The sequence below is a fragment of the Pezoporus flaviventris genome, unplaced genomic scaffold (assembly GCF_033815535.1).
Source record: "Pezoporus flaviventris isolate CSIRO_AGI_PZ_B2104156 unplaced genomic scaffold, CSIRO_AGI_Pfla_v1 ptg000007l, whole genome shotgun sequence".
NCBI classification, from domain to species: Eukaryota; Metazoa; Chordata; class Aves; order Psittaciformes; family Psittacidae; genus Pezoporus; species Pezoporus flaviventris.
Genome location: NW_026892555.1, coordinates 70,835,323 through 70,850,602, shown reverse-complemented (window position 1 = coordinate 70,850,602; position 15,280 = coordinate 70,835,323). Strand labels below are relative to the sequence as shown.

Genomic DNA, 15,280 nt, shown 5'->3' with positions numbered 1-15,280 from the left:
CACACTAGGAGTAGTGGTTCCAAACTTTACAGTAATTGACATTCATCCCTCTGGAACCTGGGTTCAGAGTTTTATTAAAAGAATCAAACGAGGATATAATCATATAATCATAGCAGAACAAAACACCGCTTTCCATAGCTTTGTTAGATGGCTTATTCCATCTCTAGGTGTTAGTGAAATAGAAAAAGCGATTATAAATATCTCAGCTGCAATTGAGGAAATGGAAAATAGAACTGCTGATGTTATTCTAGTATTTCAAGAAAAAATAACCAGCCTGTCTAAAGTAGTGCTCGAAAATCGAATGGCATTAGATACACTGTTAGCATCCCAAGGAGCAGTTTGTTCTGTAATCAATGATAGCTGTTGTTCCTATATAGATCAAAGTGGAAGAATTACTACTGATCTAAAGGAGATAGGAAACAAGTTAAAATAATTCATGAGGTGGTGCAGGACAACACTTTGTGGGGATTTGAGGAAATTTGGGAAAAATTAACATCGTGGGTACCCAATCTGTCCTGGTTGAGACAGGTTTTGTTACTGTATTTGTAATAATTGGAATGGTTGTGATTACATGTATAACTGTCCAATGCTCCTTTTGGTGTTGCAAACAATCCATGATGAACTATAGTGAATGGAAGAAAAACAAAATTAAGCATCAAGTAGAAACAGGGAAATACTTCAGGAAACTTTAAATAAAAATGAAATAACTCAGTTGCAAAAGAATTTGCAATAGGACAAGAAAAGGGGGGACTGAAGAATGATGTTGATTGAAGAATAGGGTGGATTGAAGAATGGGGTTGATTGGAGAATAGGGTCGCAAATATGTAACCTGGAGATCCTTAGGTTTTGTTAGCAACTATAGAGAAAAGGAAATTACTAAGATAAGCATTGCCAGAACTGCCTGGTGGTTACTGATATGACTGATATGACAGCGATCCTAAAATAAAGTGATGAATAAATAACCACCAGGGGTCTGAAAGCCCACTACCGCATTTTTGTGTGTGTACAGGAGGCATTCTCTAAAAGTATGATGTAATGTGTGCAATCTAATGAACATGTATGTTTAAGGACAATATAATCACAGCCTGATTGATGCAGGAGAGGCACGCTTGGAGAAGCAATCCCCCGTGTCTCCTGGTGCCGCAATAAAGAATACCTGCTTGTCAGTTTAAAACTTTGTTGGCGAGTTCCTGGAGATTTTTCCAAATCAACAGGACACAGAAGCTCCTGTGGATCGCTTGGTCTTTTTCCTGAAAGATAAATCAAATGGCATAAATATCATCATGTGTAAGCTCATAAACACACAGACAAAAATAAATTTACTTTATCATATTGCTACAACATAGGCACAATGTTATATAGCTTGTGACCATTTTTTTACCACCGAGATCTTTGTGGATCTGAAATTCTTTCTATTCCAAGTATTTATCTTGTTCCTATATAGGATTCTGATATAATTTATTGTCATTTTTATTGGTAGCAGTTTGGACAATGTCCTTTTTGGATCTCAGGATAAGCAAATAAAATTTAGATCTAAACATCAGATACACATTCTGTGGTTTCAGCTTATGACCATGGAATTGAAAATTTTCAACTCACTTTGACAAAATACACATTTTAGATAATCAGAGATCTTATTTGTCATGTGCTAACTATAGGTCTTCCCAAGAAATGGAGGTCCACTGTCTTATCCTAACATTGTTTTGGCTGCACTGCTGTCATAAATTATTGTTGCAATAACATTCTCAAGATTCGGGATGAAGAATTAAATTACAGGGGAAACCCACTGTTTTGCATGGGAGATGTAATTAAATCAGGAAGCTTAAACATAAAGAATAGGATAAACTATCCATCACAAATCTGCCATAGTCACTGCAGTGTTATAAACTGGCATAAACTAGTATCTAGTTAACCTCTAATGAGCTTTCACTTAAGTTTGATCAAGTGAAGTACATCACTCTGCTTCACTCTGAGGCAAAGTATTTCATTCTTCTTTCTCCCAAAGACAATACTGAGAAATTAAGATCTATATAAACATCTTTCTCTCTCTCTCTCTCTCGATCTATCTTTGTGTACCTATGCATCATCTTTCCTAAAAGCCCTTACCCAAAAATTTCTTACCTACTGAAACATACATATCTTACTGGGAATTGTGAAGGCAAACTCCTTGCATTTAACTTTTTCCTTTCCACCTCCTATTTTATATCTGTTCTCCTGTGAGTGACAAGACACTTTTATCCCTATTTTTATTCTCTTCCTCAGCTCTTCATTATAGATCTGACTTAAAGTATTATTTGCCATGGAAGACACATCCACTAGACTGAATATCTGACAACTATAATGCTTACCAGTTAGTACCTCTAAAAATTCATATTACATCACCACTCTAAGCAGTACCTAACATTTCTCTCTTCTATCTCTCACATGCATATACAACACACACACAATGCAACAACACAATGTGTACAGACCCTCCTTCTCTGCTGGTATATTCTAAAAATATAGAATGTGATTTTCTAAGAAGCAAAATACCTCAGATAACTTTAGGGTCTAAAATGAAAACAGTGTTTGACAGCATCATATTTTCTTAAGCGCTAAGTGTTACAATTTGTGTGTACTTGAAATACCCACTTAAGTCGAAGGGATTTAAGCTGAAAAATACTGCAGGCCAAGTTTCCAAAACTAAATGGAAATTTCAGTGAAGGTGAAAGTCTCTCTAAAGTATTGAATAGTGCTCTGTTTTCTTGAAGGCCCATAAAGACTGATAAAAACTCCATGCTCTCAGGGATCCCACACTTCCCAGGATGAATTTCAGCATATTCAACATCTGCCAGCTGAACCCCAACTGGGGAGAGCACAGCTTCTCAGAGGCACCCACCCCCACCCTAATTATCAACTTCTATCACTTTGTAAGCACACTCTGTAAATTCACTGACAGCCTCACTCTGATAAAAATGAGTTTTACCAAACATACCAACCCAAGCCTTCCAGTAGCTAAAAGGATCCTATAAGAATGCTGGAGAGGGACTTTTTACAAGGGCATGTAGCGACAGGAAAATGGGGAATAGCCTTAAACTGAAATCAGGTAGATTCTTATTAGATATTAGCAAGAAATTCTTTACTGTGAGGACTGGTGAGGCACTGGTACAGGCTGCCCAAAGAAGTAGTAAGTGCTCCATCCCTGACAGTGTTGAAGGCCAAGTTGAATGGGGCTTTGAGCAACCTGGTCTAGTGGAAGCTGTCCCTGCCCGTGGTGGTTGTGGGGAACTAAATGATCTTAGAAGTCCCTTCCAACCCAAACCATTCTATGATTCTATAATATACTACGTATGAGTACTTTTGTTCCCAGCAAGAATCAGTAGATATTGTCACCACTGGATACTTCTTCAGATAAAGTCCTACTTTACTGGAGGAGATTGAGTTATGCTTTTAACTTCAGGTGAAACAAAGAGCAATCATGTTAAACCTTATATGATATCTATGTATCTTCTTCAAATTATTATTATTATTCATATATATACTCTTTGTTTTTTAATTTTGCTGCATTTTTTCACAGATAACGTATCCTCTGATGCTTTGTTTAAACTGCTCCTACCTTAATGCACTGAAATTAAAGCATGGCAACATTTTATTTTAGTGAAGTTACTAAAAACTGTTGTTAAGTCTTTAGATTGTATATGTAGTATACTGTTCATTTGCAAACCATTTTCTGCTTTATTTGAAACTGAACCATACATATTACCAGCTTACGCACAATTAAGTATCAAATACATATATAGGTGTAACATTATGCAGGTAACATTCAGCTTATTATTTTTGTTAAAAATTATTGTCCGTAATTTTAGAATCTGTTATAGGTATTAACTAAATATAAATGTAAAAGATATCTAAATGCCACCAGGAAGTTTGTTATGAGGACAAAAAAAGAGAAAAAAGAACAAAGGAGGAGATAAGTATTTTTGAAGTATTATGATTTTATGACTGCCTGTTCTCCAGCTCATCAGAGTAAAATAACATAATAAAATCTTTTAGCAGCTCCTATTATTAAATACAGAAGGAAAAACGCACAGAGCCATTAATAGCACCTTAAACAGAGAGCTGCATTGGCTCAAAAAAAGTAACAACTATATATCTTTCCAGTAAATGAGACCAATGCACTTTCTATTCTGCAAACTGATCGTTGCAGAATATAATGTCATTTAAAGGATTGTGGTGCTACAGTGACACCACTGAAGCCATGAGGACTTTCTACTTTTGAACCCTTCTGCTATTGAAGGTTTTTGCAGCTGCTGCTACTGTTAAACTAAACTTTACTACTGGAATAGTATTGTTTGAATAAGGACTGTAGAATGAATTTTATTTTGGCATAAGTAGAAATGAATTGAATCTGTACTCTGTACAAGCACCTTTGTGCTTGTGTACTCTGTATCTTTGCACAAGCCAAGAAACAGAGCTAGATGATCTTAAGGTCCTTTCCAACCCTAACTATTCTATGATTCTATGAATTAGGTTTGTATGTCACTGGCCCTACATTTCATTTAAAAATTTAATTTTCCATTTAGAAGTTGCTGATTTTATTCTTTGCTATCACTGGCTCAGAGTCTGCAAACTTAGTAATTTTCCCTCCTGAGGTCTTATTATAGTGATGGGAAGGGGTTATTTCTGAGGAAAACCTTTTACCCTAAGAAGTCCTGCACTGAATTTATCTTGAAGACCTTATTATTCAGAATATTTGGCATAGAATTTCTCAAGCTTTGCTTGGTTGTTCAGAACTGTTGCACTTGGAAAGTCAAAACAAACTTTTGGATATATAGGATTCTGCATAAATGTGCATAAACAGTTGTAGCTGGTATACATCATATGTAAAAACAAGCAAACACAAAATGACAGGTGGACACTACATTGTGGAAACTTAGGTTAAAAAGAAATGCTTTTTGCGTACCCTGGATTATCCATAAAATAACAGGGGCTGCCTGTTTATTAGCCAAGCTTCCACTCTAAGTAACCAATTGTTGCATTAATTCAAATGCTCCCACTTGAATTCAAAAACTACAAAGCTTTAAGGTCAAAGAATTTTACTTACAGTGAGTTGGTAAGGTTTTTTCTTCTCCTCTGTCTTTCTCACTGTCTTTCTTTGCTCCTCTGTGACAGCTATAAAGCGCAGAGGATGCAGTTGCCAGCAAATACAGGCAGAGTATCCACGTCCCCTCAGCCTATCACAGCCAAGCACTTTGCATTGAACATGCAGCAGCAGCATCTCCCCCTCCTCCCACACTTCCTCCAAAATACACTGAGCAAAAAAAGCTACCTGAAAAGCAAACAGATCTGACTGTGAAACAGCCATTGCTCACGTTAGCTGTGAAGTGGTGTGTGTTTCCTTCCACTTAACTCCATTAATGGGTCTGACAGTGAGCATCTGACACTGAGCATCTGATCATATGCTCCTGGCCCGTGTTACACACTCTGGGACATTTCTGCTCTGGCTGCTGCTCTAAAAGCAAGTGCTTTGAGCCACTTCTGTGAAACATTATTTTCAGGAAAGAAACACAGATATGGTTGAAATACCACTCAAGTGTCTGCAGGCTCTGAGCAGGTATACGTGTGGGATACGCTGTATCTAACTTTTTCCAGTTTCTCTCTCTCATCCTACATATGCTTAAAAACAATAGTAAATGTTCAAGATTTGCTTCTCTATTCTTAAAGTTTTATGGGAAGTTCTCTTTCTTATATCTACCCTGATAACTGCCTGCCATTCTTATTTAGTTCATTTTAAAAATACTACCTGCATTTCATCGTCCTGAACAGCTTATAGGCAGGCAGCGTGGAAGATCTGGGACAGCCACTGCTCCCAGAGTGGTCCCTAGTGCACTGCAGTATTAAAGCCAACTTTTTCGTTAAGGAGGGAAAAGACCTGGAAATAATTGCATTTTATATTAAAATAACTTTTTTTATTATTATTATTTCTCGGGAAGAGAAAGGAAATAGGTGTGAGAGATACAATAGGCAAGGTGGGAAAAGGGAATTAAATGCCCTTTGAAAAACATCCCGTGTCTCTCTATAATTCTAATAGTACTTCTGGCTCATACTACTTTTCATAATTCTCCTCATCACCTGTTGGTAATACACAGATCTTTGCTTTATCGAATCTTTCTGTAGTGGACAAAAGCAAGATCATTAAATTTTCTCTACCAGGTGCTGGCTAAGTCAGACCTGCTGTGGCTCTCCAAATTTGTTCCAGGCCAATCACAGTGCTGGCTCTTTCATAAAGAACTTCTCTTACTGCTGAAACACAGTGAATACAGACCTCCCCTCTACTGCCAAACTGTTTGAAAATTCAAGATACTATTGTGTGAGACATTACAGATGATCCTAAAAAGATTAAAGGCCAGGGTTTGTTGGTAAGCAACCAATAGATCACATTATCCACATCTAACATGGGACAGGCTTCAGCATGGTTTTGCCCATGGAGGTATGTCACCCTGATGATGATATATAACCACGTTGTGCCCATGCAGTAATGGTACCAATTTATTACTATTGCTGAACTCTGGTTTGCAAACAAGGTGGGAGAGATGTTTGAACAGGAGGCTCCAGTATAGCACTGAAGAATGATGTGGGCAATGTGTTATCGGTCACTTTGTATTCCCATAGACATAGATCAAAGCAATGGGAGTTAAACAATTTATACCCACTTTCCAATAGTTTTCATCTCTTCCATCATTATACAATGCAGATTAGAAATTAAAAGGCAGATTTCATAGGCCTTCAGTCCAGCTATGATTATATGGCTTTACTCCCGACTTTACTTTTCCCTCACCTAATAGCGTGACACTCATCGCATGCTAGCCTTCCAGTGTGGTTTCACTTACTAAATTGTTTAAGACGTGTTTGTGCTGTAGATCACTGAGCTTAACATTATTTGAACAAACTTGTTCTGAGCTATAATTTGAAGTGCTTTAAATTATCTTAAATAAATAAATAAATTTACCTATCATCAATATCTTAGATATTGAAAAAATACTTTGAAACAGTTAATTAGGAATGGTACCAGCACAATGTTTAAGGCTATTTTCAACACTTGGTGTCAATAGAAGAGTCACTGTTGCCTAAGTCTAAGTAAAAACTACCTTGCAGTGTGTGTTTCTTGCTTAGTATTTGGTTTACTCCTTATTCATATTTAGAGGATGCTACTTGGAGACTGCAGGCCTTTTTTCCCCACTTCCCTTGCTGTTGCTCATTCAGGAAAAAAACAGTAGTAGAACATGTCTTTGTCTTTTTTTTCACTAATATATTCTTCCATGAATGTAATAATACCAGTAATGGCAAAGAAAATTGTCTACGAAAAGGAAAAGGGAAAAAAATCTAACACTCAGATGTGCTGCAATGAAAAGTCATTGTATGTTCCATGAACAAGGTCCAAATCTGCATGAGCCATAACATGAGACAAGACAGAAAAGACTATTTTAGAAGAAATGTGCAACTAACAATTTTCTAGATAAAACGGACTGTTCATTTCCTTTGGAAGAGAGTAAGAATTAAATAAAGCCTTCAGACACAAATAGACAGATTACTTGCATCATATGAGGATAAAAGCTAAGTCTCCTGCAGAACATAAGACTTTGCAACAGATTAGCCAGGAGATGAATCTCAGACAGAGCTGACAAACTGGGAAAGTATCTATCTTGTCTTCCATGAATATTTTATGTGTGACTTGTTTTCTCTCTTCAGTTCCGTATTGCTGTCTGTGTGAACATGTGAAGGTAAACCAAAGAAGGATAAAAAGGAACTGCTAACGGAGTGAACATGGACACAGACTCAAACACATGATTTCGGAGGAGTTAATGTACCACTTGCTGGTTCGAGGCAGTCTAAGCACTTCACTCTTACAGAAGCAAGCCTACAGAAAAGAGAGAGGTTGTGATGAACTGGAAAAGTGTCAATAGAAAAACTGACAGGCTGTGAAGAGTCACAGAGACAGTGAGAGCAGGCTGCAATCACAGTAGGCAGGCTCTTCCAATACAGAGATAGGAATAGCTTCTGCTGTGAGCTTGAGAAGATGTGCTTACCTAGCGGTGTAGGCACTGCCGTGGCATGCATCCAGCTATATAATGCTCACAGGAAGAATTTTCTGAAGCATTGACTATTTGAGCCTCACAGAAGCAGTGGCTGATAGATGAACTGCTATCAGGGCTTAAATGTGCTATTAAGAACTCATCAGAAAAGCAAATTGTAGCATTGTAGCAGTTAGTTTACAAACAGAATAGGATGTCCACTGTGTGGGTGAAAAGACATAACTAGATGAGGCATGAGGAACAAGATGGCTTGAGATACAGAGGGAACATAATGCAGTGCTTGTTCTTATAGAAGTGATTTGTTTTGATCACATTTTACAAAGATATCCAAGATCACGTAACACTTGGTCCAGAAAACATTTTGTCATTGGCTGTGATTAACGCACTGTCATCAGGACCATGCACTACCATGCACTGCTTGCAATAACTTGGAAGAGCATTTATCACCAATATAAGCCTTGAGTCATTCTGTATGGGATGAGAACAACATTGGAGTCTCCTCATAGAGCATGTTGGTGCTCAGTTTTCCAAGATTACAACAGGTACTATGGCAAGGGATCATACTGATGTTTCTTGCCCTTCCTCCCTGACAGCTTTGTTACAAAGGTCTCTGACTCCTCTTCAGTCCTGTGCTAACATAAGTACCTTTCTAGAAAAGACCAATGCCAATTATTGTAAAAGCTACTGAGTACATGGACTTTCTCCAAGAAAGAGAAACTGGTTTACATATATCACAGACCGAGGGCTCTGGAGAACTGAGTCAGAACTGAATCTTCCACATCTGCAGTTATCCCTGCTCATGGGCACACATTCACAGCTGAAGTGAGGAGTAAAGTAATATTTACTATCATCTGCTGTAAGTTATTGTCTCCATGTCAGAGGTGGCAGTGATATATGTACATGCCTCAACTGCTTGAGTGTAGTGTTTGATTTTTGTCTAGGAAGAGCATTTACACTAAGATGAGGCTTTTCTTTGTACCCATGTGACTGGTATGCCCTGCTCCTGACTCCTGGTAATACGGAGCCAAAGCCATTTCCTGAGACAAAAAGACATAAAATGTAAGCATCTTGATCACATATCAACTTCTCTCTTCCCCTTTTCAATACCACGGTTGTCACCAAGATGTGATGAGCCCTATTGTAGAACAGCCAGATCTCCTGTCAGCATTGTGACAAGACTGCCCACTGAGCGTTGCTGCCACGATGTGGTGACACCCATTATGGAACAGTGGAGTGTAGCAACACATGAGATATTGCCTATAAAATCAAGCAGATGCAAGTTGTGCTGCTGGACAACAAAACTTGTGATCTGCAAGTGGTCTGGGATGCATCCACAGTTTGTCATCTTCTTCCTCTGAAGATAGAGTGACTTCTTTTGGGTGAAGTCTAAATTCAGATTCTGATTATTGTATTGCATACTGATTATTACTAATTTGACCCAAACTGCAGAGGGTCCAGGTGACTAAAAGTCTGGTTAACTAAGGACTCTAGACAATAAAGAAAGCTACACCAATTACTAGAAATTTTGCTTAACAAAATATGGTAATTGATAAAATATTTCAATAACAATAAAGTACACTAAATGCTAGAAATTGTATATAACAATAAGCTATGCAGATAATTATTTTATGTAATAATAAAGCTCTAATTGTACTACAGCCCTGTGGTCAGTCCTCATTTCAGCAAAGATCCATAAAGGAACTTGCCTGTATATTCAGCTTTGGGTGACAGAGCCACCAAGTGTTCACACACTTGATCCTGCCAACACCATAAGGGCAATCATCTCCAGCTAGGAGGCAAAACAGCCAGCCAGAAAAGATAACAGCTTCAGCTTCTGCAGGTAGCTTCACCACAGCACAGCCAGCCATATCCCCACCCAGAACTGCCTGCCATCTGTTCTCCTTATGATACCGTTCACTTCCACACCTCAGATAATCACAGCTTCCACATTATCATTAGGAGAGACAGGCTCTCATTTAGACAAGGTTTACATGTGACTGAAGGAGACAGGGAGTTAAATAAGGATAGTCTGATGAATTCATTACATTTGTGCTCAGAGACCTTAGTTCAAGTTCTTGCTTTGAAGTACAGATGCAAGTATTCACCATATGCTGTGCAATTCTGGGTAAGTCCTCAGGGGCAGCTTCCATAAAATATTTTGCTAGGAAGACTTGTTCTCTTACAGCTTGTTTTTCTGTGTTACCACATTTGGCTCCAACTCCATTTGGAACCCAAATGGCCTAAATCTAGGCCAGGTTTTAAGAGGCAGTACCTCCTCACCAACACTCTGGCAGTTTGTCTCTAGTCAGAGGCACAGATTTTGAACCTCTGTGTGCTGAAGTCAGATGCTGCAGTCTGACATTTTGCACAGCTCTCTGAAAGACAGTTTCAGAAACTTTGGGAAGTTTTGAAATTTCTATTTTTTTCTTCCTGCTAACTCTTTTTAAAAGTGTCTCTTTTATTTAAGAGTGATCTTGATTTCTGTAGTCATAAGAGCCATCCCTTCCACCTTTACCACCAGACTAACTTCTGTCAGCAGGAAGTGGTTAATGTCATTTTTCTCTCTTCTTCAGTGCTCAGAGAATACTGAATGGAGGGAAAGCATGATGAGGGAAGAAGCATCACAACCACACTTTATGATACATACATTGCAAAATAGAATAGAGCAAAAGACCTTACCTGCTTATAGCTTCTGCTGAATTCTAGGATAGATTTTCAGTTTCTGTCAACAAGACACCACTCTAAACCTGCAGCGAAGTATGAGATGGAGACAGAATGTGTGTGCAAACTGAATCACCTTTTACTGAGCATCTTGCCATATTTATACAAAATCACACAAGCTGTTTTTAGATCTTAACTAGTCAGCTATTGTTTTTTTTTACTAGCTAAGCTTTGACCAGTTCCAACATAATAATTAATATTATCTCTGCTTATCAGCTCATGTCCACCCGTACAGGATATGCTGCATACCAACGTTTGTTATTCACATCTGTGATGCTTTATGGCTGTTCTGGTTACGTCCCTCACACCTTCGAGTGCCTGAGGTTTTTGGCAGGTTGCCTGTATTTCCACAACGCTGTCCTGGGTTCAGCAGTAGCAGTCATTTATCTCCTTCTTAGTAGATGGTGCAGTGCTGTGTTTTTTGACTTTCAGCCTGGGAACAGCGCTGCTAACACTGATGTTTTTAGTTGTTGCTCAGTAATGTTTACTCTGACCAAGGACTTTCTGAGTCTCATGCTCTGCCAGGAAGGAGGGGAAGCCGGGAGGAACAGAGACAGGACACCTGACCCAAACTAGCCAAAGAAGTATTCCATACCACAGCACATCATGCCCACTATATAAACTGGCAGCAGTTATCTTCTGGAAGGGTTAGATCACTGCTCTGGTCTGACTGGGTATCGGTCGGGGGGTGGTGAGCAGTTGTATTCTCTCCCCTTGTTATTTCCCTTATCATTATTATTATTGATGGTAGCAGCAGTGGTTTTGTGTTATACCTTAGTTACTGGACTGTTCTTGTCTTACATTCTTTCAATTCTCCTCCCCATCCCTCTGTGAGTGGGGTGGAGGAAGCGGGGGGAGTAAGCAAGCGAGCTGCGTGGCTGATTGGGCTTAAACCATGACAATCACACAAGCTGTTTTTAGATCTTAACTAGTCAGCTATTGTTGGTATTGTACTAGTTAAGTTTTGATCAGTTCCAACACTATAATTAATATTATCTCTGTTTATCAGCTCGTGTCCACCCATACAGGATATGCTGCATACCAACGTTTGTTATTCATATCTGTGATGCTTTCTGGTTACGTCCCTCACACCTTCAGCTGCTGAGATTTTTCACAGGTCACCTGTATTCCCACAGTTCCCTTTTTTTTTAACAACATCATAAACATGATCTGCTTGTGTTTAATTTTGATGGCATGTATTACTTTAATAGCTATTCCCAAGAGTACTATAAAAAAAAGATATACCCAAGTTTGTAAATTTAACCCAGAAAACCAATTTTTCTGATTTACCCATGAAATATCATCTCTTAAGGTTTCTAGAACTGGTGCTGTTTGCGTTCTTTGTAGGTTTTTTAATTGCTCTTGCAACTGATGTTTGAGAACATTGATTCTGTTATGCAAATTAGTATCAGATGCCCCTTGAATATGGTTTTTAACTGTATCCCATCCGTGTATAGACTGATTCCAAGGTAACGAGATAACACACATATCCTTCTTGTGGAACTCCCAATCACATTGTAGAGAAACATTCTTGCTTATCTCCTAACCATAATATTGCAGATTCTAAAGCATCTAAGAGAATCATTATCTGTTCATCAATGGTGGTTTGAACACTAGGTTCATTAGTGACATTTTGCAAAGCCTGGCTAACAGTGTGAGCTGTTTGTACTGATTCTGTTAATGATGCAATAGCAGTAGATGCAGCAGCTAATATTACGATAGCTGATATTATAGCAAATAAAAGCCAACCTATAAAACACTTAATTCTATGCTTTCTGTCTTGAATATCTGTTTGTAACAACCAAAGTGATCTAAACCTCCTTCACTTTCCCGTTCTCGGGTGAGATTCACTGGTAGCTAGGCAGAAGCTCTTCGCTTAAAAGGTATGACAGTAGCATTTTCCATGACATCAGTAGGAGAAATACACGTCTTAAAAATCATTTTTTGTGCTTTTATTTCATAGGTTAAGTTTCCTGAATTAATAGTTAAGCCCATTGCAATTCCCAGCACATATGGATGTGTAGTACGAATGTGTGATTGATTCCAGGAATGAATACGGTGTGTTATTTTAGTCCCATCGTGTACTCTAAACAAATCAACTCTTGTAACATTAATAAAAGGTAAGGCCAATCACCACATATTAGTTTTAATGTTTGAAAGACTGTGAGAGGCAGATAATTGTAATACGGGGCCAGATAGACCCCCATTATGCCAGATCAAATTATGAAGAGTGCCATTAGGTCCCCAATCAATGACCTCTCCTGCTGCCCAATTTATCATTCGGGGTTTCTCCCCCAAACAAGGTTTCCATTGAACTTGGCGTAATGACTTATATACTTTCAGGGAACAAACAGGCAAGGATGGCTCTCTTGTATAATTAACAACCACCCACTACTCCAGGCAGCATTGTTTCAGTAAAATCAGTATGATTTGAAGTCACTTGAATCCCTATAACGTGGCATACAAGTAACTCCCAGACACCATTTGAGACCCCAATTTGTTCTATATTTGTTAACGCAAATCAGAGGAGTATCCATATAAAATGTAGCATTTTTCAATGTTACATTGTCACTTAAATCACTAGGACTGGGTGGAATCCATTTTCCACCAAGTCATGTTGTTTCTGCATTTGAAATTGGTGTTTCCCTGTCCCACCATGTAACACGTCAGAATAATGGGGGATTTAATAAATATGCCCATTATACTTCTCCATTACCCATGGTCACACATAATAGAACAGATATTATTAAGATTTCTGTCATTGTCATTTCTTTATGTTGTTGAGTTCTGGGGCTTTATACATTTCGCTGTCAGCCAGTATGGTCCTTTTGATAGCTGTACACAGCCATATCCTCGACCCCACGTCAGCACTGGCACTGGTCCTTTCCACTTGTTATCATGTAGGACTTTATACAGAACCAGTGGTTTGGGCAAAGAATTGTCCATTAGATGTTGCAACCTCTGTACTGCAGAAAGAGAATCAAAACTAGACAACTTTAAAAAATTCAAAACATAACAAGTTTTTGTTATACATTCTTGTGAGGTTAGCCCTGTGTCATGGTTTAAGCCAAGCCAGCAACCCAGAACCACGCAGCCGCTCACTCACTCCCCGCCTTTCGTCCCCCCCACTCCCAGAGGGATGGGGAGGAGAATCGAAAGAATGTAACTCCCACGGATTGAGATGAAAACAGTCCAGTATCTAAGGTATAACACAAACCACTGCTGCTACCACCAATAATAATAATGATAAGGGAAATAACAAGGGAAGAGAATACAACTGCTCACCACCTGCCGACTGATACCCAGCCAGACCTGACCAGTGATCTAGCCCTTCCAGGTAACTGCCACCAGTTTATGTAGTGGGCATGACTTGCTGTAGTATGGAACACCTCCTTGGCTAGTTTGGGTCAGGTGTCCTGTCTCTGCTTCCTCCCAGCTTCCCTCCTCCCTGGCAGAGCATGAGCCTCAAAAAGTCCTTGGTCAGTCCAAACATTACCAAGCAAAAACTAAAAACATCAGTGTTATCAGCGCTGTTCCCAGGCTGAAAGTCAAAACCACAGCACTGCACCAGCTACTAAGAAGGAGAAAAATGACTTCTACTGCTGAACCCAGGACAATATCCTCCCCTTATTCCATACCATTCACGTCATGCTCAGATCCCACAGTTTTCAATATACCATCACTCTTATATATATGCATGTATATACATCCACACAGAGAGAAAGAGAGAGAGATCATTCCTTAGTGCATGGACCAATCCCTATTAAACTGCTGAGTTCATCCGGCCCATGATGTCAGGCTCCATCTCTTGTAAAAGTCTTTCAAGGCAAGAGAGACAGTGTGATGTAGTTAATCTGCCAGGCCTCCCCATATTTGTACTTCAGCCATCGTCCTCCATACCAAAGAGGCTTTAACCGCTTGGCTTGCTTAATTGCAGCACATGTTTCACACTCATGAATAACCTGGGCAATAGTGTCCACTGTTAAGTCCACCCCTCAATCATGAGCCCATCTATATGTTGCACCTCTGCCCTGACGGCCCGAAGTGTCATGGGCCCACCAGGCCAAAAATAATTCACCTTTATGTTGCCAATCTAAGTCCATCTCAGCCACTTCAATCTTAGCAGCTTTATCTACTTGTTTGTTGTTCTGGTGTTCCTCAGTGGTCTGACTCTTGGGTACATGAGCATCTACATGCGTACCTTCACCAACAGTTTCTGCACTCAGGAAGTGATATCTTGCCACAGTGCAGCAGCCCAGATGGGTTTACCTCTGCGTTGCCAGTTGCTCTGTTTCCATTGCTGCAACCACCCCCACAGGACATTTGCCACCATCCGTGAGTCAATACAGAGATAAAGTACTGGCCACTTTTCTCGTTCAGCAATGTCCAAGGCCAGCTGGATGGCTTTCACCTTGGCAAACTGACTCCATTCACCCTATCCTTCAGTAGTTTCTGCAACTTGTCATAGGGGACTCCATACAGCTGCC

General features: G+C 39.3%; 1 protein-coding gene across 4 annotated transcripts in view; it reads right to left on the bottom strand.

Annotated features, from left to right (window-relative positions):
* The window catches only part of DDC (dopa decarboxylase), an 88,862-nt gene that overhangs the window by 59,848 nt on the left and 13,734 nt on the right, over window positions 1-15,280 (bottom strand). Inside the window, exons 2-3 of one of the 4 annotated variants that reach the window (XM_061449158.1) lie at window positions 10,752-10,819; window positions 1,157-1,250 (exon numbers count right to left, since the gene is read on the bottom strand). The exons of 1 other annotated variant lie outside the window; for it this stretch is intronic. The gene's annotated coding sequence lies outside the window, so the exon portion shown is untranslated. The remainder of the gene's footprint in view (window positions 1-1,156; window positions 1,251-10,751; window positions 10,820-15,280) is intronic. 2 more of the 4 variants (XM_061449162.1, XM_061449159.1) reach the window with 2 other exon arrangements.